Here is a 15,693-nt window from a genome sequence, read left to right on the forward strand (position 1 = left end):
AAGCTACCCCCTCGGCTACAACCGAAACACCCATGCCCCCTGACTGGATGACTGGCTTTAATCCATGGCCATGGTACCCTCATCCCGGCCCCTCTGTACGGTGTGTGCTAGAAAGGGATTGACAAATTACTGAACCGTACCCTACCTGTGGCAGGGACAAGTGGTAGCACGAAACAAGTGTGGGGGTTACTGGAACAAGACTCGATCTACGGTCGACTCAGGATGTTTATAATTTCCTGCATGACATGTATAACAAATATATTTCAACCAACAGAATCACCGCTCATTATACCTTACTATGCCATACCGGACATAACCGTCCTGACGGAGACCGGCGACAAGTTCACGCCTACCCAAGGCAGAAGCTTTCCCGGATTCCTTTCCAGCATGCATGCAAGGCACATGAGGATGATTACCATCACAAGTGTGTTCATTTCCAACAGCATGGAAATCACCAATATGCATCCATGCAAATGATCATATCACATGAAATAACAAGTCCTCCGAAATGAGGTGGTGTTATAAACGTGTCAATGAATACACCAAAAATATTATGTCGGGGTTCAGAATGCTTTCCTTCAAGGTGTGGAGAGGTGGGGGGTGCTCTCCAAAATTTTTGAAAGTTTTCTGCCTCTCTCCAAAATCCTATTTTGAAAATATTGGAATTAACACACAATTTTAAAACAGCACAAAAAAGTTGTTTGAAATTTTTTTAAATAAACCTTGAAATAAACTAGACAGAATTTGAAAGATGTAGGAAAAAGAATTAAGTCATTTGGAGTTAAATTTAAAAAGTTATAGCCAGTCAAAGATTTGGTCAAAATCTGTTTTATTTTTAAGATATAAAAGAAAACGCTTCAGACGGAATACGTTTTCGGTGTAGGGGAAACATACTGGGGAGTTGTACGCCTTCACTTAAACACGCACTACAAGAAATATGTCAACTTGTGACCACCACTATTGGTCACTGAAAGGTCACAAATTTCTATTTACGACCTTTTTGTGACCAAAAACAGAAGGTCAAAAGCTGGCGGTCGTAAACTGACTATAGCGACCTTTAACAAAAGGTCGTTGATCCTATGACCTTCTGTTTTGGTCGCTAGCTCTCTCCCCAGGCCATGTCGGATCCGACGTGGCAATCTGACGTGGCAAAATTGCGACGAATTGAAAAGGTCGTTGGTTAAAATCAGCCCGGTCCAATTGGGGGTTCTACATGGGCCGAGCCCATTAATTCAGCCCATTTATATTTTTTTCCTGTGAAATTTTTTGTCAGCTTCATGAACCAAGCCCAACATTGCAGCCTTTTTATTTTTGGCCCATGGCCTTTTTGTCTCAACAGTTTCATTTTTTTTCTTTTTTTATAGTCAGGTGGGTCCCCAATATTCTTTATTTTTTATTTCACACAAATAAATACCTGTTATTTAAATTGGCACACAGAAAACACACGAAATACTTCAAATATTATCAATCATCAAAGTGCTACATCATATAACACACATACAAATGTGATCAGCATCAAGTTTACAATCAGATAACAAGCTCCACAAGTGTACAATCACAGGAGCCAGATTCTGCTACATCACATAACACACATACAAATAGGAGCAGCATAAAGGACTCCATTACTCTCAGAACTAGCTCCAATGAGCAAGAACTATTCTTCCTCCGACTTCTTTTTACTGATGCTCACGAAGAAACATTAAAGCCCAGCATCTGCACGTTACAAAACAAAATATTTAGGAACAAAATAGAAGTAGATCTAACAACATATTTAACAATAAATAACAGAATAATGAAGTTTTAGCACACTAGTACATGCGTTAAAATGGAAGCGCCGCTGCTGGGTTGCAACAGCCAACAAACTATAGGGTTACCGTCAAGTTAGCATTACAGAAAGCGAAAAGAAAAGTGGAAAAGACATGGCAGCCTATAGTTATGCGGATAACATCGACAAGTAGCCAACAGGATGAGCATTGTGCAGTTTAATAACACGGTGTATTAATCTGAATACACGTGAACAAAACTAGCAGTGTTATTAATACACTGCTAAATGAGCATTCAAGATGCTTATTATACACGTGAACAAAACTAGGCCAAAACATAGTAAATAAAACTGTGAAATGGACACTAGCAGCAAAATGAGCATTGTACAGCTGACTATCATAAATCACAACGGAAGCTACTGCAAATGCCTTAAAACTATTGGTTCATCAACAAATATTACAAGCATGGTAATTAGGAAAAGAGTAAAGCTAACCAACAAAACTGCAGAAAAGACATCAATAATAAACTAGGTAAACCTACATAACCATGGGACTAATGAGCTACTATCAATAAAACCATAGAATGAAGCAGAAATATGTAAGATAACTTGGAAGGGACACTATTGACAGCGACCTCATAGCACAAAATTAAGCAGACCAACAATGTGTAAGGCAAGACCATGGCAGGGATCTAGTTCTCCCCCAGCAGAGTCTCTTTGGAGCCGATCAGCTCCCCACGCAAGCAGCTTCCAGATGCAATCCAAGTCCCCGCTGCAAGGCGCCAAATGCACGGGGTGAGGGGGCGCCATGACCCTGACGATCAGCCGGAGGTTGCTTCTCACCACAAGTACCTGCACGTATCACTTGTTGGAGTTAGTTCTTTTCAATTAATAAATTCTTTTAGTTGAACAAGACATGCTCATCCATGGTGCAGTCCAAGAATACATGTATAAATCATTGCCTGAACCATACATGTACGCATCTCTCTCTCTCTTTCTCTCTAAAATTGAATTGCCCTCTTACTTTTTTCCTCTGTTCCATACATGTACACACATGTTAAGTGAAACCCAAGGCACTCCAAGCTACAGGGAACCAAAATAAAGATGACAGAATAAGTTGAAACTTGTAAAGTTAAATATACCCCAATACTCAGCATCCCACGAATGCAACCAAGCCTCCATGTACAGTTCAGGTTCAGACATGATTATATATATATATATATATATATAATGACCAAAGTAAACTCTATAGGTCTTCAACATCAACCTGTAGGCATCGAAGAGCAGAAGCTTGTGTTGAAAACAAATTAATTTTACGACTCGGCATCAAACTAGACTAGAGAGAGAGTGTGTCCGATGATAATATCAGAGACAAAATCATGGTTGTTGTCACTGGTAAACTGATTATAGCCGACCTCACTCACTCACTGCTAGTGCTAGGTGATAGCAGTGAGTATTCTGACCGACGGTGATATTATTATATGCAGCGTATTTGAGTAACAACAGCTAACAACATGGATCTCTGAAGCAAACAGCTAACAGCGTATTTGAAGCAGCAGCAGCATGGATCAATCAAATTCCGCTAGGGTTGTGCAGCACGTATCACTGAGAAAGAGAGGCTATGCACCCGCTGCATCGTACCTCGGGTGGGTAGGGGGCGTGGTCGAGGCAGCCATGGGGTGGAGGGCGACGGCGACGGAGACTCCGTGATGCGTGGAGAGCGGCTCAGAGGGGCGGCGCTGCTTGCGGGTGCGGGTGCGGAGGCGACGGCGCCATTACCGGCCGCCGGATCTGGAGGCGAAGGAGCTTCTGTCATGTATAAGACATCCAGATAAAATCACAAGCTTCTGTCATGTATAAGACATCCAGATAAAAAACATGTAAACAACTTTATATCGATAAAATCATGAAAGAAACAGTCCATCTACATCTCAACTAATACTAGTACTTGATGAAAAGTAAGCTAATAAGCTAGTGTTGTTCCCTCGGTCCAAACACACAGAGATATGACCTACATGTGCATCAATCCCCATCAAACAGACCACAACAGAAAAACATTGCATTTCACAAACTTTTGTCATGCATAAGACATCCAGATACAAACTTGCATATAAGAGCAGCATATATAGATGAATCATGAAAGAAATAGTCTATCTACTCTCGATGGACACACTGCACAAGTCCATATACTTTAGGCATGTTATATATTGCGACTACACTTGGAATTCTATAACATAAATCCTAGTCATTCTCAAGGTGCAGGACAAAATGCAACACACATGCTAGAGTAAAATCACACAGAGCAAAGCAACAGCCTTAAACAAACACGTCTGGAACTTGCGCGACTGCTTCCCGATGTACCGCCCCGTCTTGCCGTCATAGTACTCAGGGAAGTCGTCCTTGGCCAGACACCTCTCCATCAGCTCCACCGCGTTGTGGGCGATGTGGCGCCGCCCCAGCTTCACGCTCACTGCCACCAGGAGCCACAGCAGCACTGCACAGTTTGCGCGCGCCATGGAAACAGGACAACAGAGGGTAAGCTCATTGCCATATAGAAATGCAGCACATATATGGAAAGAAGAGCATACAATGCATGGGCACAGATCCAAGGAGCTACTAATCTAGAATGAACATAGATGCAGCGATAAATGGCAGCAACATTCATCAAACAACTGAAGATGTTCACTATAAGATCATCTATATGAGCTAAACTACCAATTTCCTATCCTATGAAGGTTATTTGATTTCAGGACATTCATATATGCACCATGGACAGGTATAAAACCAAACAGAAAAGTAAAAATACCACCACACAACACAAGTGTGCCCTCAAGTCCAGAAACAGTAAGTAGACTAACCACAGGTATAAAGCAGAACAACAAAGTGAATACTAACTATCCTGCAAAAAGAAATAAAACGTGAATACTAACGACTAATGCATGTGTGTCCTTAAGTCCAAAACTAGTAACCACGAAGGGGGAAAGGTAAAACAAATTCATGTGTTTTAGGGGTGCATGATAGCAGGGTGTCATAATCAGATTCCTGGAAATACTAATACTGTACACATCCCTTTTCTGAAGATAAATACCTAAAAAAACACCATAATCAGATACTATGCTACATTCAAACACAATATGATTGCCACACAGGTAGTAAGAGCTACTATGTCAAGACTGTAACTTAAACAAGGTTCCCAAAGGAATCATCCATAAATCAATCCTTGACAGCTAAGCTTGACCGAAGAGCTTCTCGCGCCGTGTCCCTGAAGCACGAGAGGGGGTCCGATCGGAACCTCGGCCGGTCGGCCAGGGCGGGAGGAAGGGGTTGGGGGGAGTCCGTACCGGCGAGCAGAGCAGAGCGGAGGAGGCTTCTTCCGTCGCGGCGACACCTGACCACGCCACGTCCTCCTTGGTGTTCACCCCCTCGACCTCCGCCAGCGACGTGCTCTCATACTGGTTCGACTTCGACCTGCAGATCAACCCCCACATCGCCATCAGCGCGCCGCCCAATCTCACCATGAAATGAATCTCCAGATCCGGCAAGAGCATAGCCAAGAACGGGGCTGCTCACCTCTTGAAGCCGAGGATGGTGCCCCGGATGTAGAGCCTGACGCGCTGCCCCGTGCGTCCCTTCACCATGGCGGCTGCCGCCGCTTAGGGTTTCGACGGGATGGGGACACGGGAGGGCAGGGGAGGGCAGGGGGAGAAGGTCGGGCGGGGGGTGCGGGAGGCGATGGGTGGTGCGGCGGCGAGGGGAGGCGAGGTGAGGAGGGGAGAGGGAGAGGGGAGGCGAGGCGGAGAGGGGAGAGGGAGAGGGGTGGTGGATCTGGATCTGGAGAGGGGTTGGGAGACGATGCTAGGGTTCGCGTGCGGGAGGGAGTTTCCTTTTTTTCAGACAAAGAGGGGGTGAGGGAGAAAGGGCTGCCGTCGGATCTGGATCTGGAGAGGAGCATCCGACGGCGCTGAAGGCACGATCCGCGTGACATGCTCATGGACCAATCAGAGCCCAGTACACGTTATGACCATCTAAATTGGTCTTAATCAATTAAAAATAAGATGTTGAATCATATAAACAGTTTTATGATATGAGAATTCAAAAAAATAAAAACATTCTCATTGTGTCAGCAAATGTGACCTAGTTTTTTAGGAAAACTAACAAACTTGGAATTGGAATAAGACAAATATCTTTTAAAAGTGTTATGAGAAATGAGTTTTTAGGGGGAAAATCATTTTCTATTTTCGGAGTGACAAAATTCTTTTTTTGTGAAGAATCTACCAAATATTTCTTTCAAAATGGCACCACACCATTTTCCAAAACTATAAGACAACATTTTATGTACAATTGACCAAATCTTAAAATGTAAAATGCTTTTGATTCACCTCTCATCAAAAAGACAATTTATGTTTCAAAAAAGAATCCCTGAGCATTCTTTTTTTCTACTTTTTCACATGAAAAATTCAAAAAATGATCTCATATTGTGCACAAGGGTGCATATTGGAATGGCAAACAATGTTGCCTAAGGAAGTTTTCATTTTCATTGGACGAAAAAACCATTTTCCATTTTTCGAGTGCCAGAAAGGAGGGTTTTTTGTGAAGGAACTACCAAATAATTGTTGCAAAATTGGGCCATATCATTTTTCTAAAATACTAGGCCATATTTAATGCATAATTGACCAAATGGTTGGGTGAAAAAAGTTTTGATCCACCTCTCGTGAAAAAGACAAATTTCCGTCTATTTAGCTCGAAGCGGGTCAAATTTGAACTGTAGTTGCCTCGTAGTTTGCTATTTATTTTTTCCAAAAATCATTTCTAGGTACATAAGTATCTATTTAATCATAGAAACATCAAAAAAATTCCAAGATTAAACCACTAGCTAGGAACGGTCATTCCCGTCGTTTTGACCGCATTTTGAAACGGTCATAAAAAATTCCAAAAAAATCAAAAAATTGGAAAACCTTCGCATTGTGTCATTATATGTGGACAAGTTTCCAGGAAAAATAACAAACTTGTAATACGGCAATTATTTTTAAAAAGTGTTCTCAGAAACGAGCTATCAAGTGTGGAGATCAATGGCTTTCAAGCCAAATGATCAATCTTATGGCCACATTCATGGCATAGTTTGTTCAAATGATCTCATATTGTGCACAAGGGTGCATATTAGAATGGCAAACAATGTTGCCTAAGGAAGTTTTCATTTTCGTTGGACGAAAAAACCATTTTCCATTTTTCGAGTGCCCAAAAGGAGGTTTTTTTGTGAAGGAACTACCAAATAATTGTTGGAAAATTGGACCAGATCATTTTTATAAAATACTAGGTCATATTTAATGCACAATTGACAAAATGGTTGGGTGTAAATTGTTTTGATCCACCACTCGTGAAAAAGACAAATTTCCGCCGATTCAGCTGGAAGCGGCGCAAATTTGAACTGCAGCTGCCTCATAGTTTGCTCTTTATTTTTTTCAAAAATAATTTCTAGGTAAATAAGTATCTATTTAATCAGAAATACATGGTTTTATGGAGAGACATCGAGGTTTGGACGGTGGCCGAGGGCCCGAACTCTAGAGCGCGTAAGCTCGCATGCCCGCCGCGTGGTCACCGCGTGACCGTGGCGTTTCCATGTGTTCTGGGTGGCCTAGACATGTCTAGTGGGTTGGGCACTCCCCATGTAGGTGCTAGGAAGAAAACTACAACATAAGATTCTCACGAGGAGACCGATCGGTGCTCAAACATGAATTAGCAGCCAAGTGTTTGATTAGCGGTACGGGAAATGTACATGGCTAATGGGCGTGAGTTTTGGCTGAGGATGATCAGTTACTAAGAAGACCGTCTTAACAAATTTTCAGCTCAAAAGGAGGAGGCTAGCTGGTACTTGCTTTGCAAACCACCACACTGGACATAAATACGAATGTTGAAGCTCGGCTCAAAATAATGAATGGATTGAGCTGGCATTTGGTGGAGGATGGTTATTTGGGCATAGGAAAGCACTGTAGAAAATGGATACTATTTGGACATGCCAAAGTGGTACTTCCTTCACAAACTGTTACTCTGAACAGAATAGGAAAATGAATATATTTGAATTATTTTTGAACTAGGCAAGGAAGGTTTTTACATATTTGACGAAGATATGACCCAAAGAATTCATGAGATTTTTTTGGGAATTTTGGGAATGACAGAAATATAGGTTGCTTCACAACCTAGGGCAAAAACTGCCACATGGACATGCCACATAGGCAAAACTGATGAGGTGGCGCTAGTCATAGCAATAAGTACCAATGCATCCACGTTCACAACCTCATGACTATTTATATTGGTCGTAATCGGGTAGAAATAAGGCGTTCGGGGCCTCTTGTCTACTTTATGACCATTTGGTGTAAGCAATTTCAGGGTTTGAGCCCTTCCAAGTGAAATGGCCGTGAATTTACGACCAATTCAGCTGGGGTCACTAAGAAAAGGTCATAAGTTGACATATTTCTTGTAGTGACGTGTGGAGATGGGCTGGGTCGCTGACAGTGGGTCCAGGGGCCCCACTGGTCAGATTTGACCAGTCCCCTTCCCTCTTCTTCCTCTGGCCGAACAGAGGCGGGGGCTCCGGCGATCGTCGCCGGCGTTTGGCGGCTCCTCGCGGGCCCTCGAGGGTGGGGATGGATCCGCAAGACTAGGGTGGTTCTTCCGGTGGTCGAGGGAGTGGCGGGGATGGAGGGAGTCGTCAGCGACGAGCCTCGCGGCGGATGGCGGCCTCGGTTGGATTTGGGGGCTGGGGCTATGGTGGTTCCCGACCAAAATTGAGCGTGGGGGTGCACTCACGAGAGGGAGGGAGAGCTCCTGGTGAAGAGAGTGGAGAGGGGGAGGCTCTGGTGGTGCCGGAGTGGCCGGGGCAGTGGCGGCGGCAGGAGTCGCCGGAGAGGAAGAAGACGACTCCCCTGGTCTTCCTACTGCTATGGGTGGGTCGGTGAGGGGGTGAGAGAGGCTGCGCGAGGCCTGGACGAGCTCGGGTGCTTCTTATATAGCGTGGCCATGGCGGTTCCGCGGCCGAGGATAAGGTTGTCGGCGAACCGACGTGTTGTAGCTTGCAGGGCGACGTGGAGGCGACGAGAGCTAGCCGACGAGCGAGGGTATAAGCTTGCGCAGCTCCCCGGGGCAGGTGGCGAGCCGGGGTGGCTCGGGCGGCACCAACCGTGGCAGAGGCGCACTGCGGACGCCGGCGTGCCGCCAAGAGTGCCCTGACGGCGGCGCTGTAGAGTGCCAGGGGTGGTCGGGGTGGCGTGGCGGTGCAGGAGGATACGTGGCGTGCTGGCTGTGGTTGCCCAAGGCCAGAACGGGTGTGAGGCGAGACGCGGCGGCTCGGGCGCACGTGCGTGCCAAACGCACGCTCTGGGCGCGCCCAGAGCACGCCCGGGATGTGTTCGACGAAATGCCAGTGCATGATAGAGGTCGCGGGTGAGGCTGGCAAGAAACAGGGCTAGGATAGGGTTAGTCAGAAGGTAAATGGACATGGTGGTTAGGTCAGGTGGCCAAGTTCACAATGCAAACAAACACTCATGCCAATTCTGTCCATGCACTCCAGGTGTTTGACAAAATGTCACAGGCACCTAGGCTTTTCTTAGAGTGGCCAAATTCTCCAGATCAGTGTCTCCTTGGATGCATGAGAGGGTGGTGAAGTTAGTTTGTTAAAAGGAGAAACTTGTTAGTGCAAGTTTTGCAAAACTTCAGTTTTTGACAGAAAGAAGAGGGCATGATTGCAAGCACTTAGAATCATCCAATGGGTCCACTCTCCTGGACTTAAGGGTTTGGCAAAGTGCACTACAAGCAGGAGCAAGCTCAAGGGTAAAGGAGCAAGTTAGAAGGTGGTTGCAGTACAAATCACCAAGTTGCACCAGAATGAAGATGAGGATGATCCACTCAAATTTTTCAAAGAACATCACTGGATTTTTGCATAAAGTTGAATCATAAGCTACTACTAGCATCCCATAATTTTGGTGGAGGCTAGAAAGAAGTATTTAAATGAGTTGTAGTGCAAAATTGCCCACTGGACCAGAGAAGAAAAATGGGTGTAGAGCTCAAAATATTTCATGAATAAAAGATATTTTTGCATAAAAGTGATTTAAAAACATCACCTGACATCTCCAAATTTTGGTTGGAATTTTAAGTGAATTTATCAAATGGTTGTAGTTCAAATATGGCCATATAACCTTGGAAAACCATTTTTCAAGAAAATAAAGATCAAGCAAATTAATTATGTAATTAGTTCTACTAATAAAAGAAAAGTTTTTCTTGAGAGGTTAAACAAGTCCAATAACATATTTGAAAAGTTTTCACTTTGGGGAAAAACTCCATAATAGCAAGGGAGAAAAAGGTTCAAAAATAAAAAAGGAGCCCAGAAAATAAAAGTTTTAATTTCCTGGCAAAATTTTAATTAATAAAACAAGGTCAAAATTTTGGGGTGTCACAGTTTCGGCGCTAGGGGGCGCAGGGACCAGCTTAAAGACTTGGTGCGGTCTGAAAATGTGGATTTTATTGGCCTTGTTGAGACTATCAAATCTTCTTTCTCCTCTAGCGAATTATCAGCCATTGCTGGGATAGATAGATTTAATTGGAACTTTTGGCTTCTGTTGGCCAGTCGGGTGGTATTCTTCTTGGCTCCAAAAAAGATATGTTCGACTTTGTCGCTTTCGACCATGGCATTTTTTGGGCTAGCACAGTGGTTTCCCATAGATCTCTCAATTCTTTACTGGAAATCATGGTGATTTATGGTTCGGCTGACCACGCTATGTCTTATGTTTTCTTGGACGAGCTTAGTAATAAAATAGAATCCTGCCAGCTCCCTCTCCTGATTGGGGGCGATTTTAACTTGTTGCGTTTTCCGTCTGACAAGAGCTCCTCCAATTTCTCTTGGCCTCTGGCTGATGCTTTCAATGCTTTCATTAGGGACACGGCTATTCGTGGGATTCCTAGGGTTGCAGCCCGATACACTTGGACTAACCATCAAGCTTTCCCCATCCGCTCTGTTCTCGATGGGGTTTTTGTCTGTCCTTTGTGGGATTCTTTATTTCCCCGTGTTAGTCTCAGAGCCCTTTCTTGTGTGGGATCTGATCACACCCCCATGATTCTTGATGATGGAGAGCGCCCAGTTGGTTTCCCGAGGTTTTAGTTCGATGCTTCCTGGCTACAAGTGGAGGGTTTCAATGAAATATTGAAGTAAAAGATTGTTTCTTCCCTTTCCTCTATTCGCCGTTCTTTTGGCCCGATAGATGACTGGCATCAATGCTCCCATTTCCTCCGTAGATTCCTTAGAGGTTGGTCCAAAAACCACTATGCTGAGTCAAGGCGGGACAAAGCTAGGTTGGTTGCTCAAATTGGCGTTCTGGACGAGCGCGCGGATAATTCTGGGCTATCCACGGACGAATGGCAAATCCGGTATGGCTTAGAAGAGGTTCTTTTGGGCATCCATAGGCAGGAGGAAGTGTACTGGAAACAGCGAGGCACAATCAATTGGACCTTAAAGGGTGATTCACCCACGGCCTACTTCTTTGCCATTGCTAATGGTAGACATCGGAGATGCATCATTGATAGCCTTATTATCGACGGCGTCAGGGTCTCTGACCCTTCAGTGATTATGCGTCATGTTGTTCATTTCTTCTCTAACCTTTTAGCGGCTAAACCTGATTTGGGTCTTAAGCTGACTTCGTCCTTCTGGTCCCCTCTCGAACAGCTTTCAATCGCTGAAAATGACTGTTTGCTGATCCCTCCATCAGAAGAGGGAATTTTTGAGACAATCCACACTGCCAACTCTAATGCGGCTTCAGGTCCTGATGGCTTTTCCATTCCTTTTTTTCGGTAATGCTGGCCTCAGTTAAAAGGCCTCATTACGGCTATCATTCAAGGGTTTTGGTTGGGGACCGTAGACATATCGAGACTTAACTACGCAGTACTCACCCTCATCCCCAAGGTCAAAGGCGCTGACCTGATCTCCCAATTTAGGCCCATTGCTCTAATTAATAACTTTGCTAAGCTCCCTGCTAAGGGCATGGCTACTAGGGTTTCCCTGATCGCCCATCGGGTCATCAGTCCTTTCCAATCGGCGTTCATTAAGGGGAGATTCATCTTGGATGGGGTGCTCTGCTTGCATGAGATAATTCATGACCTTCGTAGTAAGAACACCAAGGCTGTGGTTCTTAAACTTGACTTTGAAAAGGCGTATGACTCGGTGAGCTGGAACTTCCTCCGGCAAGTTTTGTTGGCTAAAGGCTTCGTTGGCTCGGTGGTTCACCGCCTGATGCAGCTCATCACTGGTGGCCACACGGCAGTGGCTGTCAATGGTCAGACTAGTAATTTTTTTGCGAATGGTAGAGGCTTGAGACAAGGAGATCCGGCGTCCCCCTTACTTTTTAATTTTGTGGCCAATGCTTTGTCTCACATCCTGTCGCGTGCTGCGTCTGCTGGTCACATCTCGCCTATGAGCACCCACCTCATCCCTAATGGCATTACTCACCTCCAATATGCGGATGATACCATCATTATGATCGAACTTAATGAGAAATCTCTCACGAATTTGAAATTTCTTCTTCTTTGCTTTGAGGCCCTTTCGGGCCTTAAAATTAACTTCTCTAAGAGCGAGGTCATTGTTACTGGGGTGCCTGATTCGGAAGCGCAGCGGGTGGCACATCTCATGAATTGCTCTCTTGGGTCTTTTCCTCTCAAATATTTGGGCTTACCTATTTTCCCTCGGAGGAAGAGGATTCCGTTGTTTGGCCCCATTCCTCCTCGGGGCGTTTCTCTGTTAAATCGGCGTATTCTAAGCTTATTTCTGGCGGCCGCACTGACAAGTTTAAGTATATTTGGGCTGCCCGCATTCCTCCCAAAATTAAAATCTTCCTTTGTCAAGCTCTTCGTCGTAAACTCCCCTCGGCTGATCAGATTAAGAAGAGGAACGGGCCGGGCTCTGACAGGTGCCAGCTTTGTGGTGCTATTGAGAACACCGAACATATCTTTTTTCATTACTCTTTGGCTAAATTCATGTGGAGTTGCATTAGGCTTTGGCTTCGTGTTGATTGGAACCCCTCTTCTTTTGAGGATTTACGGCGTTGTATTAACTTGCTAGCAGGCCGGTCTAAGCGGGTCTTCATGGTGGGCTGGGCTGCGATCTGTTGGTCGCTATGGACTACTAGAAATAAGTTCACTATTGAACACACTTTCCCGGCTAACCCAGTGAGTTTCTTATTTAAAGCCGATGTCTTTTTGCAGCAGTGGAGATCATTGACTAAGGAAGGGGACCTAGAGGCTTTCGACGATATGCTATCTAAAATGAAATCTACGGCTTCTTCCCTGCTGCGGCGCCCCAGAAGGACGGATCCCTAAGTGGTTTGGCTGCTCGTTATGCTGGCCTGCGTGCCATGATAGGCTGGATGCCTTGTACCCGTAGTCCTTAGTCTTATTCTGTTAAACTTATGTGGTGTTATGTCTTGGTGTTTGACTTTCCCCGGTGGCTTTATTTATAAAGTCGGGCGCTCGTCTTTTCTCTAAAAAAGCAAATGTAATACGATTTGAAAAAAGTTTTTCTAACGGCAAGGGTACCTAATGGTGGAGAATCCATCGTTGACTCTTGACATTCAGATGCGTGCAGGCCTTGAGCGTATAAAGTGGGAAAGATTCGTTCGTGCAATGCATTTCTATATACAGCTGACACTTCCTGACAAATATCTGACTATGTCTCCACTATATCAAGTATTGCATGCACACTTAAAGCATGTACAACCACAAACACCAAAATCCGACCCCCAACCGCGGTGCGTCCGTGGACATTGATCGGACATCTTATAAAAAATGATTCCACAACCACAAACATAATTTCAAAACACCAAATACATATTATTACATGCAACATGAAACCTAATCTAAGTGAAGCTCGTCTGGCTCCACCGTGCCCATGTACAGCGGCCGGCTGCGGCCCTCAAACTATTGCTCCGGTCGCCGGCGAGGTAGAGTAGGACATGGAACATGGACCGGCTCACGGGACTCAAGACGAAGCCGTCTCCGATGCTCTACTCATCCCGGTCGAAGCTCGTCGCTTGCACGTTGCCATGGACACGTGACATCGATGATGGATCCGTCCAGGAAGAGCCGGCGATGTCCACCACGACGCGGTTGCGGCGCCCAGGGTGGTCGTGCAACATACGGGGTGCCGAAGAATGCGACTCCCACTAGTGGAGAAAAGCCGACCACTAATACGGGGTGCCGAAGAGTGCAACATACGGGGTGCCGATGTAGACACACGCCGTCACTAATATGGCGCCATTGCTAAAATGTAGTGGTGGCGTTTGAGGACACGTCAACAGTATCCTACACCGTGCTGGCGTATAACCAGTCCAGCGCCAGCACTAAGTTCATCATAACTCTGGCGTGCCTGCTCGTCCAACGCCAGCAAATGGTGTTTTTGGTATTAATTTTTTTTACTCATCAACACTAGCTACTTAATATGTACTACTGAACACAACATACTCATCAACACTAGGTACTTACTTAATAGATAATCATTACATAAAGAGGCTCATGAACTCAACAAGTTGATATTAAACTTCACAAAAGTTCACTCAAGTACTCTAGTTACTTGATCATCATCAACTAATAAGATGGGCTAGCTAGCTACTCAAAAAACTAATCTTCAACAAGGAGTATGCCCAGCTGGATCAACTTCTTTCTATCCGCCGCTCCTCCTCTTCTGAAATGATCTATGTCCATCTTCAGGTCAAGCCTCTCACCTCTGAGGCGTCTCCTATCCTCCTTCAGTTTATCCCAACCCTCGACGAGGTTATCCCTCTCGTCCCTAAGCTGATTAGTCTCCCGTACGAGCCGAACAACATCCTTGCATAGCTCTTTAATCTCCCCCTTTATATCATCATTTGCCCCTTGCACGCTCTTGATGACATACTCAAAAGTGTTTAAGAATTCATTGTTAACCATGTCCACATCGCACACCGACTCGTTGTTGCCTCCAGAATTGGCCATGACCTACAAACACATCGCGTATATATACGATCAAGATAATATGGAATGTAAAATAGTCCATGTGTTGGAAAGATATGATTTGTAAAGTTTCATTATCAAATACTTGGCGTGAGCTGTATCAAAACAGAATCAGATATGTTTATAGTGAATAGTGCATGTGTCGGAAAGACATGATTTTGTTAATTAAGTAGAATAGATAACATTATGAATCTATTTTGATAAATAAGATATAGCAAACTGACTTCTATACATACACATACTATCATATATAAGAATAACTTATGTATGCAAAGTTGATTTACATATACCGGTCAACCTGTACATAAATGTGTAAAGAAAACTAAAATGATAACTTTGAAGAATATACATAACACATTCTATAAATTTCTATTAAACTAGCTAAGACCCGCCAACAGTCGGGAGACACAATAGCAATCGGATGATTATCACTACAATTTCCGTCAGTTTGGCCTGTCCGCGCGAACGGAGGAGTGGATCTAACCTTGGTGCCGGTGAGGGGTGGTGGTGGGGCGGCGGCGACTTTGGCCCAGGGGGAGTTGTGTCTACGACCGGGCCGGGTGGGGTGCAAAATGAGAGCAAGCGATGGATTTAGGTATTTTACTAGGTTATTGTTGGCGTCGGATAAAATGGCAACGCCATAGCTATCACATGCCAAATAAGAAAGACTAAAATTAATGAAAGACTTGACAAAATAAAAGACTCAAAATTTGAACTGGTGGTAAAAAATAAAATTCCTAAAATGATAAAAAGGTAAAAATAATGATGACAAAAAAGCGTAATATAATTATATACTATGGCGTGCAAAGAAAAAGAACGCCAACACTAACAAAATAACTATGGCATGCAAAGAAAACCAACGTCACTAGTGGTTTCCAAATGAGTTAAATACACAGCGAGTGCCTTAGCTT

The 15,693-nt window shown here is 44.5% G+C and overlaps 2 long non-coding RNA genes across 3 annotated transcripts; both read right to left on the bottom strand.

Moving 5' to 3' along the window:
• Window positions 1–1,450: 1,450 nt before the first annotated feature.
• Window positions 1,451–3,829, bottom strand: LOC119281111. 2 transcript variants are annotated; one of them, XR_005138272.1, is made up of 3 exons: window positions 3,404–3,829; window positions 2,443–2,614; window positions 1,451–1,713 (listed from the first exon to the last, which is right to left on the bottom strand). It is a non-coding gene; the product is annotated as an uncharacterized LOC119281111 (long non-coding RNA). The 2 variants fall into 2 exon arrangements; XR_005138271.1 differs by having other exon boundaries at window positions 2,398–2,614.
• Window positions 3,830–3,846: 17 nt separating this feature from the next.
• On the bottom strand, window positions 3,847–5,493 carry LOC119281112. Its single transcript, XR_005138273.1, has 3 exons — window positions 5,333–5,493; window positions 5,104–5,230; window positions 3,847–4,256 (listed from the first exon to the last, which is right to left on the bottom strand). It is a non-coding gene; the product is annotated as an uncharacterized LOC119281112 (long non-coding RNA).
• Between the last annotated feature and the right edge of the window lie 10,200 nt (window positions 5,494–15,693).

The sequence above is a fragment of the Triticum dicoccoides genome, chromosome 3B, assembly GCF_002162155.2.
Source record: "Triticum dicoccoides isolate Atlit2015 ecotype Zavitan chromosome 3B, WEW_v2.0, whole genome shotgun sequence".
Classification (NCBI taxonomy): Eukaryota; Viridiplantae; Streptophyta; class Magnoliopsida; order Poales; family Poaceae; genus Triticum; species Triticum dicoccoides.